A 14,955-nucleotide genomic window follows, 5' to 3' on the forward strand; every position below is an offset into this window, starting at 1 on the left:
CCATTGATGTCCTGAAGGTCCTGAAGGCCACATCAGGTGAGTAGGGAGCATGTTCCAATGCAGTTATTTGTTTACTGGCTAAAAACTCCCTCACAGACAGTGCTGTGTGAGCTGGAACATTGTCATGATGTAAGAGCTTGTTCAAAACCATTTTTGCATACACTTTTCTCATGCCCAGATTATCAATTAAGATTTTACTGTTTTTTTGTCAATGTTTATTTGTTCTGCTATGCTTTTCACAGACCGTCGGTGATTTTGACAAGCAATTTGATGAATTTTTGCAATGTTTCATCAATTCTGCTCACTACTGGATGTCCCAATCTCTCTTCATCAGTGACACTTTTTCTTTCTTCAGAAAAACGTTTAATCTATGTGTGCACTGCCATTTTCTTCATGCCATTATCCCCATCAACTTGGACTAACATGTCTCTGATTTCACTTCCACTCTTGCCAAGTTTTGTTTTGTTTGGTTTGGTTAGTTTGTTTTTGTTTTTTGAGTTGGAATCTCCCTCTGTCGCCCAGGCTAGAGTGCTGTGGCATGCTTGCAACCACCGCAACCTCACCTGCTGGGCTTAGGTGATCCTTCTACCTCAACTTTCCAAGTAGCTGGAACTACAGGCATGTGCTACCACACCCAGATAATTTTTTGTTTTTACAGTAGAAGCAATATTTTGCCAGGTTGCTCAGGCTGATCTCGTATGCCTGGAATCAGGCAATCCTCTCACTTCAGCCTCCCAAAGTGCTGGGATTACAGACTTCAGCCATAGCGCCTGGCCCCCCTTGGCATGTTTAACAAGAAATTTAATGTTTGTTCATTGCTATAATCCAAGTTCCAACATTCTCATGATGGCATACAAAAACATGCAATAACAATAATGAACGGTACTGGCACTCAGCAAGATACCACCACATGTTGACACAAACACAGCTGTGAAACACTGATATTCCAAGGTTCTGAAACCTTGCTGAGTTGTTTGTACAGTGCCACTAACATAAGCGCATGATGGCAAGTTCACGAACTTAATTGTCAGTTCTTGTTTATACATAGGTCTTTAAGGACAAAGACCCAACCCAATAACAAATTACAGAAGCATGTATACCATCCTGAGATTATACAAAGAATGCGTCTAGACAAAAATAAGTTATCGGGTTGAGTGGCAAGGCAGGTTATGAGAGGGAGAAAGGAAAAGATCTGGCTAGCAAAGCTGGCCTTGTTATACAGATGAAGCCTCACGGGTAGCAGTCCTTAAAGAGAATAGATGATTAATGTTTATTTTCAGACTTTTAAAGGTGTCAGACTCTCAGTGTCTCTGAAAGGCATAGAAAAAGAATGCCTGGCTATATTAATGGATATTCTCTACAGATGCAAGTTTCTCCAATCTCAGTCCGCTGGCCCTGCAGCAACTATTTCAAAATATATTTTGGGAAGAAATATTATAATTTCCTTCATGATGTATTATATTACATTCTCTTTAAATAGTAATGAGTCAATTAGATATAAGTCAAACATTTATTGAGCAAATGCCATGTTCCATAAAATAAGCTAGGTACCATGAAAGAATTAAAAAGTACTGGTAGAAAAACAACAAGAAGATATATGTTTGACTCTGATGTGTTGTATTACAAATAAAAAATACTGAAGAATCATAAAGGGAAAAATTACTAGAAAGGAAAAGGCTTCAAAGAGGAGCATTTCAGTGGGCCTTTAAAAAATAAAACACATTTTAACAATCAGAAAAAGGGGAAATAATAAGGTTGCAGAGGGATATGGTAGAGAAACTTCTAGTGGTAAGAACAATCTTGTGTTGGGGAAAATATGAGTGAACACATGCAAGTATATCTTATTGTTTTATAGATAAGGTCTTGCTCTGTCACCGAGGCTGCAGTGCAGTGATAATGGCTCACTACATCCTGGAACTTCTGAACTCAAATGATTCTCCTTCCTCAACGCTTCAAGTAGCTGGGACTACAGGTACATCTCATCACACCTGATTAATTTTTTAAAAAGTTTTTTGTGTAGACATAGTTCTTGTTATGTTGCCCAGACTGGTCTTGAACGTCTGACCTCAAGTGTTTGTAAAGTACTTGCACATTGGGTTCACATAAAATAATTTAACTATATTGTGTAAACAATAAATATTTCTCCAGAAATGTCACTAGCACAAATCATCTTCAAACAGTTTTTTTTTTTTTTCTGTATGTAAGGAGAAGTGAGCTATTAAACACAAGTGTCACCTAAGACTTGTAACTTGGGATGTGACTTTGTGTTTGGACAAAATTCCTCCAATAGAATATATATTGTATGCATAGAGACCCAACAGCCAGAGAACAATCACTTTTCCTCTACTTCCTGACTTTCCATTCTGGGTAGCATTTCTTTCTAAGATCTGGGCCAAATAATCTCCATTGTTACCTCCAACTCCTAGCTTCTGTTCAATATTTTTATAACCTAAGTCAGCTTTGGGAAAGGCAAAGTTAATTAATCCACTTTGTTTCTGAATGCTCAAGACCCACTGAGCTTTGGAGGAAAAAAGGTTTTAAGACTAAGGAAACAATGCCTCACAAGATGCCCCATTAATTATGGCTCTTCTAGTACATGCACTACCAGATTGACACCTTCCTGGGCCATCTGTGCTCCTCTCTTTTTCAATGACTAATCTGGCAAAATGAAAGTCAATTTCCCTTTTCATGATTTTAGGTAAATGATCAAGCTAATGGACAACAGCACCTTTTTGCAGCTTTCCTTACCAATTTAATATTCATATTTTCATTGCTTCCCTCAACACAGACGAGATTCACACCTTGCTCTGTATATTTCTAATGTGAATATCAGGTATCACAAAGAAGTCGGGGTGGGGGTTGGGGGGGGAATAAACCTAGAGATCTAGGAGTTCCAGACTGCTGTAATTGAAACTGTCTACATAAAATGAATACAGGGTTGCACAATAAAATCTATGAAGAAATGTGAGCCCTGCAATGTTGAAACTCTGGGTAAAGATTGACAAAGGTGTTGTTTCTAAGTTTGCTTTCACTTCAACAGAGAACAATTGATTATCTTCATGTACTGACCCCTAGGGAGGGAGAAGAGATACTAATAAACATATTTTCCTTTAAACAACAAGCCTGGGGTCTCACAGATCTCCTTGATGACATCCTGAAGTTTGATAGGCCAAGGGGCTCCAGCAACTTTAATCTCCAGGGAACTCATCTTCTGCATATCTTACCTCTATAATTGTTTGCTGTCCAGGGGCAAGTAGCTGATGGTCACGTGTCTTGCTTTAGAGCTAGCCTCTCTATTATAGAATCTAAGAACAGTGTTTGAGATGTTTTTCAGACTTTGCATTCTGATGGACCCATGGTCCCACCCAGACCCAATATAGATACCAAGAAACTGACTCCACTGCTACTGTGACCCCCTCCTAGAAACCGGTTCAGAAAACAGAGACAGTTTTGGCACCTCCTCCATGACTTCATCCCCAATCAGCAGCACCTGTTCCTTAGCCCCCTGCCCACCAAATTGTTCCTTAAGAAACCCAAACCTAAAATTACTGGGGAGTCAGATTTGAGAAATATCACCCATTCTCCTTCCTCAGCTGCTTTGTGATATTAAACTCCTTCCTTGTGGCAACAATTGCTTTTAGCGTATTGGTTTTTCTGGGTAGTGGGCATAAGAACCTGTCAAACTGTAACATAATCTTTTCCTCTGATTCCTATAGGCAATTTCCTAACGTGGATAGGATGGACTCTACAGTTTCTGGCTTTTACTGATTGCTTAGTTATTAATTTTTTTTTTATTTATCCAGGTTATTCATGACTCTCCTAAGTGTTGTGGGAGATCATAGAGGTAGCATAAAATAGTAGTCACATGCATAGACGTTGGGTCCATACTGTGTTTAAATTTTTAAATTGTTATCTCTTGTGATTTTGAGCAAGATACTTAACCTTTCTATGCCTCAGTCTCTTCATTTCTAAAATGAGGTGGTAATATCAGTATCATTCTCATAGGGTTCTTATGATTATTACATAAATTAAGATATATGTAAATGACTCAGAACAGTATTTGGCACAAAATAAAGACTTCTTATATATTAGGGAATAATATCCATCTTTCAATAGAATGACTGGTTTATGAATGCCAATAACTGGAATAAGAGGTAGAATATAGCAAATGTTAATTGTAAATTCAGTAAGTAAAGCAATCTGAGAACTAAAATAGTTTGACAATGAAGCATCAAAAAAGAGTTTATAAAGGAAGAAGTTTTGAATGTGTTAAGTAAATCTGTGTTCTAATTCCTTTAATATAAAAGTCTTAGCCAGGCTCGGTGGCTCAGCCTGTAATCCCGCGCCTTTGGGAGGCTGAGGTGAGTGGATTGCCTGAGCCCGCGGGTTCGAGACCCGCCTGGGCAGCGAGACCTCATCTCTACAATAAATCAAAAAATCAGCCAGAAGTGGTAGCGCATGCCTGTAATTCTGGCTACTTGGAAGGCTGAGGAAGAAGGATCGCCGGAGCCCAGCAGGTCGAGGCTGCGGTGGCCAGAAGCGGCCACTGCACTCCAGTCTGGGTGACAGAGTGAGACTCCAACTCAAAAAAAAAAGTCTTGAGGACTCTGTGCTTTTGATGTTATATTGTTTTACAGCATTTATTCCATAGATTGCCAAGGACTTCAAATCATATGACATTATTTGGGGACTCAGGGAACTGCTGAATTCACCAAATAGTTCCTTTGGTATAAATGAAAGTTAGGGTTTTTTGACTATTTCTACTATACTTGTATTAGTAAAATGAAAATATATCTTAGGTTTTTTTGTTTGTTTGTTTGTTTTGTTTTAAAGATGGGGTCTTGCTCTATCACTCAGGCTGGAGTGCAGTGAAGTGATCATAGCTCACTACATCCTGGGACTCACTACATCCTGCTCTATCACTCAGGCTGGAGTACAGTGAAGTGATCATAGCTCACTACATCCTGGGGCTCAAGTGATCCTCCCACCTCAATCTTTTAAGCAGCTGGAACTACAGCACACATCATTATACCTGACTAATTTTTTAAAAACCTATTTTTTGAGACAGAATTCTTGCTATGCTGCCCAGATCGGTCTTGAACTCCTGACCACAAGTGATAATCCTGCTTCAACCTTCAGAGTAACTGGAATTATGTAGTTGGGAGCTACCTCAGAAGGCTGAAATCATACCTTAAAGAGACTAGTGTATTTTTTTCTTTCTTCATGAAAGATGATATATTTTAATCTGCCCTTTAAAAAATGTGTATTCATTATCTTTGTCATACTTTTTAAAAGTAGCTCAAATTAGTGCTGGTATAGGAGTACGAGTTTTTATCCAAATATACCATGTCTTCAAATTTTATTACTACTATGGAAACTCAAAATATGCATTTCACTGATCTTACTTTAACTAAAAAAAGGCATTATCCTTTTCAATCCACAGGAAACCTATGCTAAGTTCTGCATGGTCACAATTCGTTTTCCTCTTCATTCTCTCTGACACCACTTGAGTTTACACAACCAGTGTGTCTTATAGGAATTATTTTCTACATGTCCACAGTGCTGTTATCTTTATAATATGGTTATCTGATTAAGTCACTCTCAAAATCCCTTGGCACTTCCCTGTCTTCTATGAGGAGCACTCCCATTTTATACTCTAATCCTACCAGCTGCATCTCCTACTATGCCAGCCTACACACCCTGTGTTCCAATAACACTTACATTTTTGCCTTTTCCAAACATACCATACATTTCAAACTATTTTCATTGTGTAAAATACATCTTCATGGTGAGCCCCTCTTCACTTCAAGCACCTCAAATATTTCTTTATCAGTGGAAATTATTGAGATGCTCCCAAGAACTTACTTGCTGTTTGCACTGTCATGTTGCACTTAACGTAATATATTGTTTAAACGGGCATGTGTTTATGAGCAACAACAATTTTATCTGTCCATTCATTATTTAAATGTTTATATTTATATGTTATCTGTATATGTTTCTTATCTACTTTTCTATTGTCAGTATTTTTCTTGTTGATTTAAAAGAGCTCTTTATACATTAAGGAAGATAATCTTTGTAATGAGTTCTACAAGTAATGTTTTACAGGTAGTTATTTGCCTTTTTTAATTGAAGTATTTTTTTTAGTTTCTTTTCAAATTATAGTATTAAGCAATTCAAATTTATATTGTCATATGAATAGGGTTGAAATGGTCCATGGAAGACATGGCTGCTTCTGTGGGCTGCCAATAAGTGTCAAGAGACAGGGAATTGGGAAGAAAGAGCTTTATTTCTGAATTCAGAATTCAGGAGACAAGCCAGTATAGATTCCAAGGCCAGCTCAGCTATTTATATATATATATATATATATATATATTTATATATATATATATATTCATATATATATATATGTTTTTGTTTTTGTTTTTTTTTTTTGAGTTGGAGTCTCACTCTTTCGCCCAGATTGGAGTGCAGTGGCCACTCCCGGCCACTGCAGCCTCGACCTGCTGGGTTCCGGCGATCCTTCCGCCTCAGCCTTCCGAGTGGCCAGAATTACAGGCGTGCGTTACCATGCCCAACTAATTTTTTGATTTATTGTAGAGATGAGGTCTCGCCTGCCCAGGCGAGACTTGAACCCGGGGGCTCAGACAATCCACTCACCTCAGCCTCCCAAAGGCGCGGGATTACGGGGTGAGCCACCAAGCCCGGCAGCTATTTGTATTTTAAAGTCTATATTTATAAACACAAGTGTAAGGTTTGCTGTAGATTAACATAAAGCTACATTTAAAAAGTTACAATAACATCTGCATTCCATTGCTCTGATGTTCATTGTCTATACGTTTTTATGCCATCCCGAGTTTTATGTCTTTGTTGTTAAAAACAAAGGAATGCTTTCCAGAGTTTAGTAACTTTTTAACAGGTGACACAGAGTACATGGGAAAGAAGAGGTTAGCTTCTTTACCATTGTAAAAAACCGTGAATCACTGAAAACAAAATCAGTGAACATTAAAATGGATGTTGGCTTAACGCAAGTAGATTAGGCTTAAGAGTACCTTGTTAATGATTACTTTTGGGTTTAGTAGGAAGCTGAATTTATATTGTTAGGAACCAAAGCTTCTATTAATTCATGATTATATTAACATTGTGAAGGTTACAAATTATCCTTCTAATTTTAACTAATCAATATGCATTGTGCCTATCAGAAATTCCTACAGAATACATGTAGAATCTCTCCCAAGTTGCAAGCCTGCCATTCTTTAGACTAGCAAAGAATTTGAACTGGGGGGGGGGACTTCCTTATCAGGGTTGTTTGTTTAATAGTTTGCCTCAATTGCTACAGAGCAAGATATCTTACAATTATTATATTTACTAATATTTATGTCTTTACAACTAACATTCTAATCACATACTCAAAATTTGTCAACATTGAATGAAGGTGTTAAAAGCATTATATATTAAGGTTTAGAGGGGAAAAAATTGTTTGGGTTTAAAATATAAAATATCCCAAGTTATGGAATCAACCTAAGTGGCCATCAACAGATTAATGGGTAAAGAAAATATTATTTAAAAAATAAAAAAATAATAGATGCTGGCAAAGATGTGTTGGAAAGGGAACACTTATACATTGTTGGTGAGTGCAAATTAGTATAACCTCTATGGAAATCTGAATGGAGATTTTTCAAAGAACTAAAAGTAGATCTACCATTCGGTTCAGAAATCCATGTACTAGGTATCTACCCAAAGGAACAGAGGTTGTTATACAAAAAAGACACCTACACTCGAATGTTTATCACTGCACAGTTCAAAATTGCAAAGATGTAGAAGCAACCTAAATGCTCATCAACTGATCAATGGATAATGAAAATGTGATGTATGGGGATTCTCGGGAAGATGGTGGCAGAGCCCAATGGACTAAGCGACTCCCCAGTGTGAGTGAGTGAGTGTATGGAAAATTTTGCATACATACTGGTAAGTAAGTGGGCGTGTGAGTGACTGACTGAGTAGGGGCTTGAGAGCAAGTGACCAGGGCTCTCCCGGTGAAGTGGCTGGTGCTGCAGCTGCTCTGCTTGGTCCCCAGTGCTTCCCAGGGTGTGGAAACCAAGCACCATTTTTAAAAATCATCAAAGTCCTTCTTGAGAAGAAGCTGTCAGAAAGGACTACTGAATCCAGGCTCTGCCTCACCACTATAGCACCTGACTGGACTGGCAGCAAAGCCTGCAGAAGGAGCACAGCAAGGGAGCCCAGAGGCAGAGCCCCACTGGAGAAGATGAAAGAGGCACCTTGACACTATCTCGAAAACTGGGCAAGAAAGTGCTCTGGCTTGCTCACCACAGAGTGACTCACTCAATCTTATCTCTGTTACCAGCAGATTAACTACTCAGAGGTTGATCATGTCCCAGAGAGAGTATCCTGAAAGCACAAACTCTAGAGGAACTGGATGAGTGCTGAGTTTTAGGTGACCCACTCCCTACCCTGATTCAGTTGTGGAGGAAAAGGGTATGGCCAGAAAAGGACAAGGAAGGCCTCCAAAGAGATCAGTAGTGAGTCCAGGGCTGACCCAACCCCCTCCTCCCGAGCAATCCTCTGAATATCAGACCCACAGAGATGTGTCATGACTGAGAGGGATGAACCCAGACAGAGCCCGGACATTAGCTGCAATAGGAAGACTCCACTCCAGAATAAGCCTGACTCGGGTGCCTCTCACCAGTACCTGTGGAAGAGACAATCCTGCACTGCCCCACCTGAGGGGATCCCCTGATTCTACTAGAGTGCAAGAGGAGAAGTGAAGCCCCATGACCCCCACTGTCCCATCCTCCTTCCCTGGACAGGACACTGGAGATATTGTGAATGAGGCCAAAGTTCTGCAGGAGATAGCAGAGGGGCAGCTGAGAGGAACAATTACAGAACCTGCCACAAGAGGGCAGGTTTTTTTGTTTGTGTGTTTGCTTTTTATTTTATTTTTAATATTTTTCCTTGTGCATGAATGTGTATGTGAGGATTCAACCTGCACCCCCCACTCCTTTTTCTTCTTTTTCTTTTGTTTTTCTGTTTTCTGTTTATATGTATACATGAAGGATTGAGTGTTCGTTCATCTTTCAGGTTTTTTTGTTTCTTTTTGCTTTTCTTTGTTCTCTTTTTTTAGTTTAATGTGTGTGAATACATGTGTGAGAGTTCAACTTGAGTGCCTTTTTTCCTTACTTTTCCTATTTCCTTTTCTTTATCTTTTTTCTCTTTCTCTTTTTCTCTTCCTTTCATTTTGGGTTGGGTATGTGTGTGTGTGTTTGGTTATCCTGCTTTTTGTTGTTTGTTTTGTTTGCCTTGTTGTTATTCCAGTTTGTTTTGGTGTGTGCATGTGTGCTTGTTTTTTGCCTTGATTTCTGCTCCTGTTGTTTGTGGTTTTTGTTTGTTTTTAAATTTTTGTTCATCCTATTTTATTCTACTTTTCTCTATTCTCCTCATTGCTGTTACTGTATCTTGTATTCAGGGGGTACACACATGCACCCATTGCATCATAATATAGAGGGGTGGTGGGGAGTTGGTCTCAGGGAACCCATATCACAATCAGTGAACACTATGATTTGCAAGTAGTTTCTGAATCCTAGCTCCCCATTCCCGACTTTATTCTACTCTCAAAACTACAAGAGATAGCAAAGTTTCCTACTCACATCCCTGTTTCAAAATAGAACAAATTCAGAGTCCTGATCAGAGGAGAATAGAGGGCTGATCAAACATCAGAAATGAAAGCCTGTCCCGCTGCCACTGAATAATGGAACTAAAGATAAAAGAAAGAGATCTGTCACAAATGAGGAAAAATCAATGGAAGAATACAGGTAAATCCCAGTGTAACAAAGAGAAAACACCTGAAATATCAGACCTCAGAGACTAAACAATGGAAGCCACCAATAACTGGTCCCAGAATACAACAGAATGGAGAATGAATGAAAAGAGTGAATAAAGCCCAAGAAAGTCAAAATACAACACTGAAAGAACTTGTAACAGAGATTTTGGCCATAAAAATTTTCATCCAGGAAATAAGTAATAAGATGACATACATGGAAAGCAGAATTAATCACGCAGAAGAAAGAATCTCAGAATTTGAAGACCAAAACATGGAATTAACCCAATCTATAAAAAACATAGAAAGTAACTTCAGAAAGAAAAAACCAAAACCTCCCAGAGATGTGTGGTTATAGCAAGAGGCAGAACCTATGCCTGGTTGGTATCCAAGAAGAAGAAAGGGAAACAGAGCAAGTATTCCAGGAGCTAATCCAAGAAAATGTTCCCCATCTCACCAAAGATGTGATCATCCAAACATAAAAGATACAGAGAACCCCCACAAGACATTAAATAAGAAGACTAACCCCTAAACACAGTAATTTGCCTACACAAAGTAGGCACAAAAGAAAAAATCCTAAAGGCAGTAAGAGAGAAAGGTCAGGCTACCTACTGGGGAAAACCAATCAGAATAGCAGCAGACCTATTGGCAGAAACACTACAAGCTAGAAAGTACTGGAGTCCAATATTAAAAGTCCTCAATAAATAATTTCAACCAAAAATTTCCTTCCCAGCCACACTCAGTTTCATCAGTGATGGAGAATTAAAAGTCTTCCTAGATATCTAATCACTAAGAGATTATGCAATTTCCAGACCAGTTTTATAGGAGATGCTTTAAAAAGTACTAAACACAGAAGAAAGAAAGTACAGAATGACCACGCATGTCCCAAGAGAACAGCAGAACATAAAATCAACAGAGAATACATCATGACTGCAAACTTGAAAACATACACATACATCAACCCAAAAGCTAAAAGAAAACAATGAAAAAACTTTATAAGAACCTCATGACAGTGATAAACAATCATATTTTAATAATCAGCCTGAACATGAATGGACAAAATGCACCACTGAAAAGACACAGAATGGAAAACTCGATAAAAAGCCATGACTCAATAATTTGTTGCATCTGGGAAACTCATTTCACCACAAGAGATGCACAAAGACCCAAAGTTAGAGAATGGAAAATGAATTTCCAGGAGAATGGATTATAAAACAAGGCAAGAGTCACAATCTTAATATCAGACAAAACAACCTTTAAACTATAAAAAATTTTTAAAAGATATAGAAAGACATAATATAATAATCAAACATTCACTCCATCAACAAGAAATATCCATCCTAAACATATATGCATCAAACACAGGAGCACTAGAATCTATAAAGCAGCTACTAAGTAAATTTTAAAAAGATATTGACTAAAACAGTATTATAACTGGGGACTTAAATGCCCCACTAACAACCCTAGATGAATCACTGAGGCAAAAAATCAACAAAGAGATCCAGAACCTCAACTTGACACTCTACCACATGGACTTAATAGATATCTACAGAATACTCCACCAAACAACCACAGCATATACATTCTGCTCATGAGCACATGAAACACACTCCAAGATCGATCATATCTTGGATCATAATTCAAACATAAACAAATTTCATAAAAATGAAATATTGCCTTGCACCTTCTCAGATCACAGTGGAATAAAAAATAAATATCAACAACAACAAAATTTCCCCCAAAACCACAAAGATATAGACACTAAAAAGCATGATGCTGAACTACACTGGGAAAACACTGAATTAAAAAAAAAATTAAAAGATTCCTGGAAACAAATGAAAGTGAGGAAATATCCTACCAAACTTCTGAGATGCCATGAAAACAGTTCTAAGAAGGGAATTTATATCTCTACGAACACACATCAAGAAAATGGAAAGATCACAAGTTAACAGCCTAAAAAAATCACCTAAGAGAGCTGGAAAGACAAGACCAACAAAACTGTAACTTTAGTAGAAGAATCCAGGTCACCAAAGTAAAAGCCCAAATACAGGATATAGAAGACAAAAATATCATAGAAAAAAATCAACAAAACAAAAACCTGATTCTTTGAAAGAATAAAAAAGATTGACAGACCCCTAGCCAGAATGACCAAGAAAAAGTCCAAGAAAATACAACCAGAAATGCAAAACATAAAATCACAACTGACCCCAAAGAAATACAAAAAATTATCAGAAATTATTATGCACACTTGTATGGAAACAAGTTTGATAACTTAAATAAAATGGAGGACTTTCTGACATCACACAAACTCTCAAGTTGAAACAAGAAGACATTGAGACACTAAATACACCAAAAACAACCCAGGAAGTTGACTCCATCATAAGAAAACTACCTACCAAAAAGACCCTGAACTGAACCACATTCCAGTACAATTCTACAAAATGTACAAGGAGGAACTGATACCAATCCTATTGAGAGTGTTCCAGGCAATTGAGAAAGACAGAATTCTCCCCAAATCATTTTATGAAGCTAACATCACACTGATATCCAACCAGGTAAAGATCCAACAAAAAAAGAGAACTGCAGGACAATATCCCTGATGAACATAGATGCAAAAATTCTCAACAAGATTCTAGCAAATCAGATCCAACAACACATCACATAAATCATCCACCATGACCAAGTAGGCTTCACCCCCAGGATGCAGGGTTGGTTCAACATCTGCAAGACCATAAATGCAATTAAACACATCAACAAATGTAAAAACAAGAACCACATGATTATATCATGAGATGCAGAAAAAGCTTTTGATAAAATCCAGCACCACTTCTTGATAAAAACCCTCGAACATCTAGGCATACAGGGAACATACCTCAAAGTAGTAAAAGCCATCTAAGAGAAACCCACAGCCAGTATACTCCTAAAGAGACAAAAATTGGAACCATTTCCCCTGAAAACTGGATCAAGACAAGGATGCCCACTCTCACCTCTCCTGTTCAATATAGTATTGGAAGTCCTGGCTAGAGCAATCAGAGAAGAGAAGGCAATCAGGGGTATCCAAATGGGAAAATAGGAAGCCAAGTTATCTTTCTTTGCAGATGACATGATAGTGTACCTTGAAAACCCTAGAGAATCTGTCAAAAACCTCCTTACACTGATAAAGGACTTTGGCAAAGTCTCAAGATACAAAATAAATGTGCAAAAGACAATCGCATATCTTTACACCAATAATAAACAAACAAAAACCCAAATAAAAAGCACAATTCCATTCACAATAGCCACCAAAAAAAAAAAAGAAAGAAATACCTCGGCATCTTCCTAACCAGAAACGTGAAAGACCTTTACAATGAAAACTACAAAACACTGCTCAAAGAAATCAAATATTGCCGGGGACCAGCTCCAGCTGGGTTCAGGGTACCCCAAAGGTGAAGACAGTGTTGGCAATTGGGGGGAAAGGGGGAAGAAGAAAGAGAGAGAGAGAGAAAGAAAGAGACTGGACTCCGGTCTAGTGAAGAAGTGATATGTGTGTTATTGGGAATTACAACGGGTCTTTTATATACAAAGTCAGATGTGGGAGAAACTTTAACCAGAAACTTTAACCAGAAACCAGAAACTTTAATCCATGAAAACTTAATCAATGATTGCCTTTAAACCCTTTTCATATGATAATCTTAAAATCCCATAACAAAGGATAACCTAATCCGTAACTGACATATTCTATAAACCTTTTTCATCCTAAACTGATTGATTTATGCCAAGTTAAACAATGCTATAGGAGCTTAAGTATTTACTTTAGAAACGAAAGTGGCCCATCCCAGAATGTTTGGAATGTGGCCTAGTCCAAAGTTCACAGTGGGCTACCTGCAAGTAACCCAGCTGCATTCTTTCAACAAAATGGCTGTCTTCTAAAACTATATTCTACAATTGGCACCTTCAATAAATCCTAAGATCATAACCCAGAGGCCTGTGACCAATACTAAGGCTCTTAGATGTGACACGAGTTTGAATTATAAGTTGTGTGAAAGCCAAAACTGCAGTTTGCAGAAGAATGGGAGCAATGAGTTTCTAAAGTTAGCTTGTGTTCATCCCGGTCTCAGAGTTTTTATGTTTTGAGCTCACAGGAGCTTAATCTGGTTAGTGCTGGGTAGAAAGGGAGAGGAAATGGGGTCAATAGCTCCCGAACGCATCCTAGTGGTCTCGGGGTCAACGGCCCTTCCTGATCCCTAACCCTCAGTGGGCCTCCATGGCTGGCTTCCAACAAAATATGACATAAACAAATTGAAAAATATTCCATGCTCATGGATTGGAAGAATAAACATTGTGAAGATGTCCCATCCTACCTAAGGCAATCTGCAGATTTAATGCATTACCCATCAAAGTACCAGCAACATTCTTCTCAGACCTAGAAAAAACAATACAGGAATTCATATGGAAACACAAATGTCCAAGAATAGCCAGAACAATCCTCAGCAAAAAAAAAAAAAAACAAAAACAAAGCAGGAGGTATCACATTACCAGACTTCAAACTATACTATAAAGCTACAATAATCAAAACAGCTTGGTATTGGTATAGGAACAGGCATATAGACCAATGGAATAGAATTGAGATTCCAGAAGCAAAACCTCAACTTCTCAACCAACTCATCTTTAACAAAGCCTCCACCACCTACCACTGGGGAGAGGAGAACCTATTCAGTAAATGGTGCTGGGAAAACTGTCTGACCACAGGCAGAAGACTCAAACAAGACCCCTATCTATCCCCATACACAAAAATAAACTCTAATTGAACCAGAGACCTAAATGTAAAACCTCAAACCATAAGAATCTTAGAAAATGCAGGATATACCCTTATGGAAATTGGAACTTGCAACCAATTCCTGAACAAAACCCGAAACCCACAGGCCATAAGAGATAACATAGACAAGTGGGACCTCATTAAACTGACAAGCTTCTGCAAAGCCAAAGAAACCATCAAGAGAGCAGGGGAGACAGCCTACAGACTGGAAAAAGTATTTGCCAACTCCAGGTCTGACAAAGGCTTACATCTTGGATCTACAGGAACCCAACGTGCTGAAAAGAAAAAACAAACAACCCCATTATAAAATGGGCAAAAGATATGAACA

The sequence above is a fragment of the Carlito syrichta genome, unplaced genomic scaffold (assembly GCF_000164805.1).
Source record: "Carlito syrichta isolate Samal-C Ts95f unplaced genomic scaffold, Tarsius_syrichta-2.0.1 Scaffold309815, whole genome shotgun sequence".
Taxonomy (NCBI): Eukaryota; Metazoa; Chordata; class Mammalia; order Primates; family Tarsiidae; genus Carlito; species Carlito syrichta.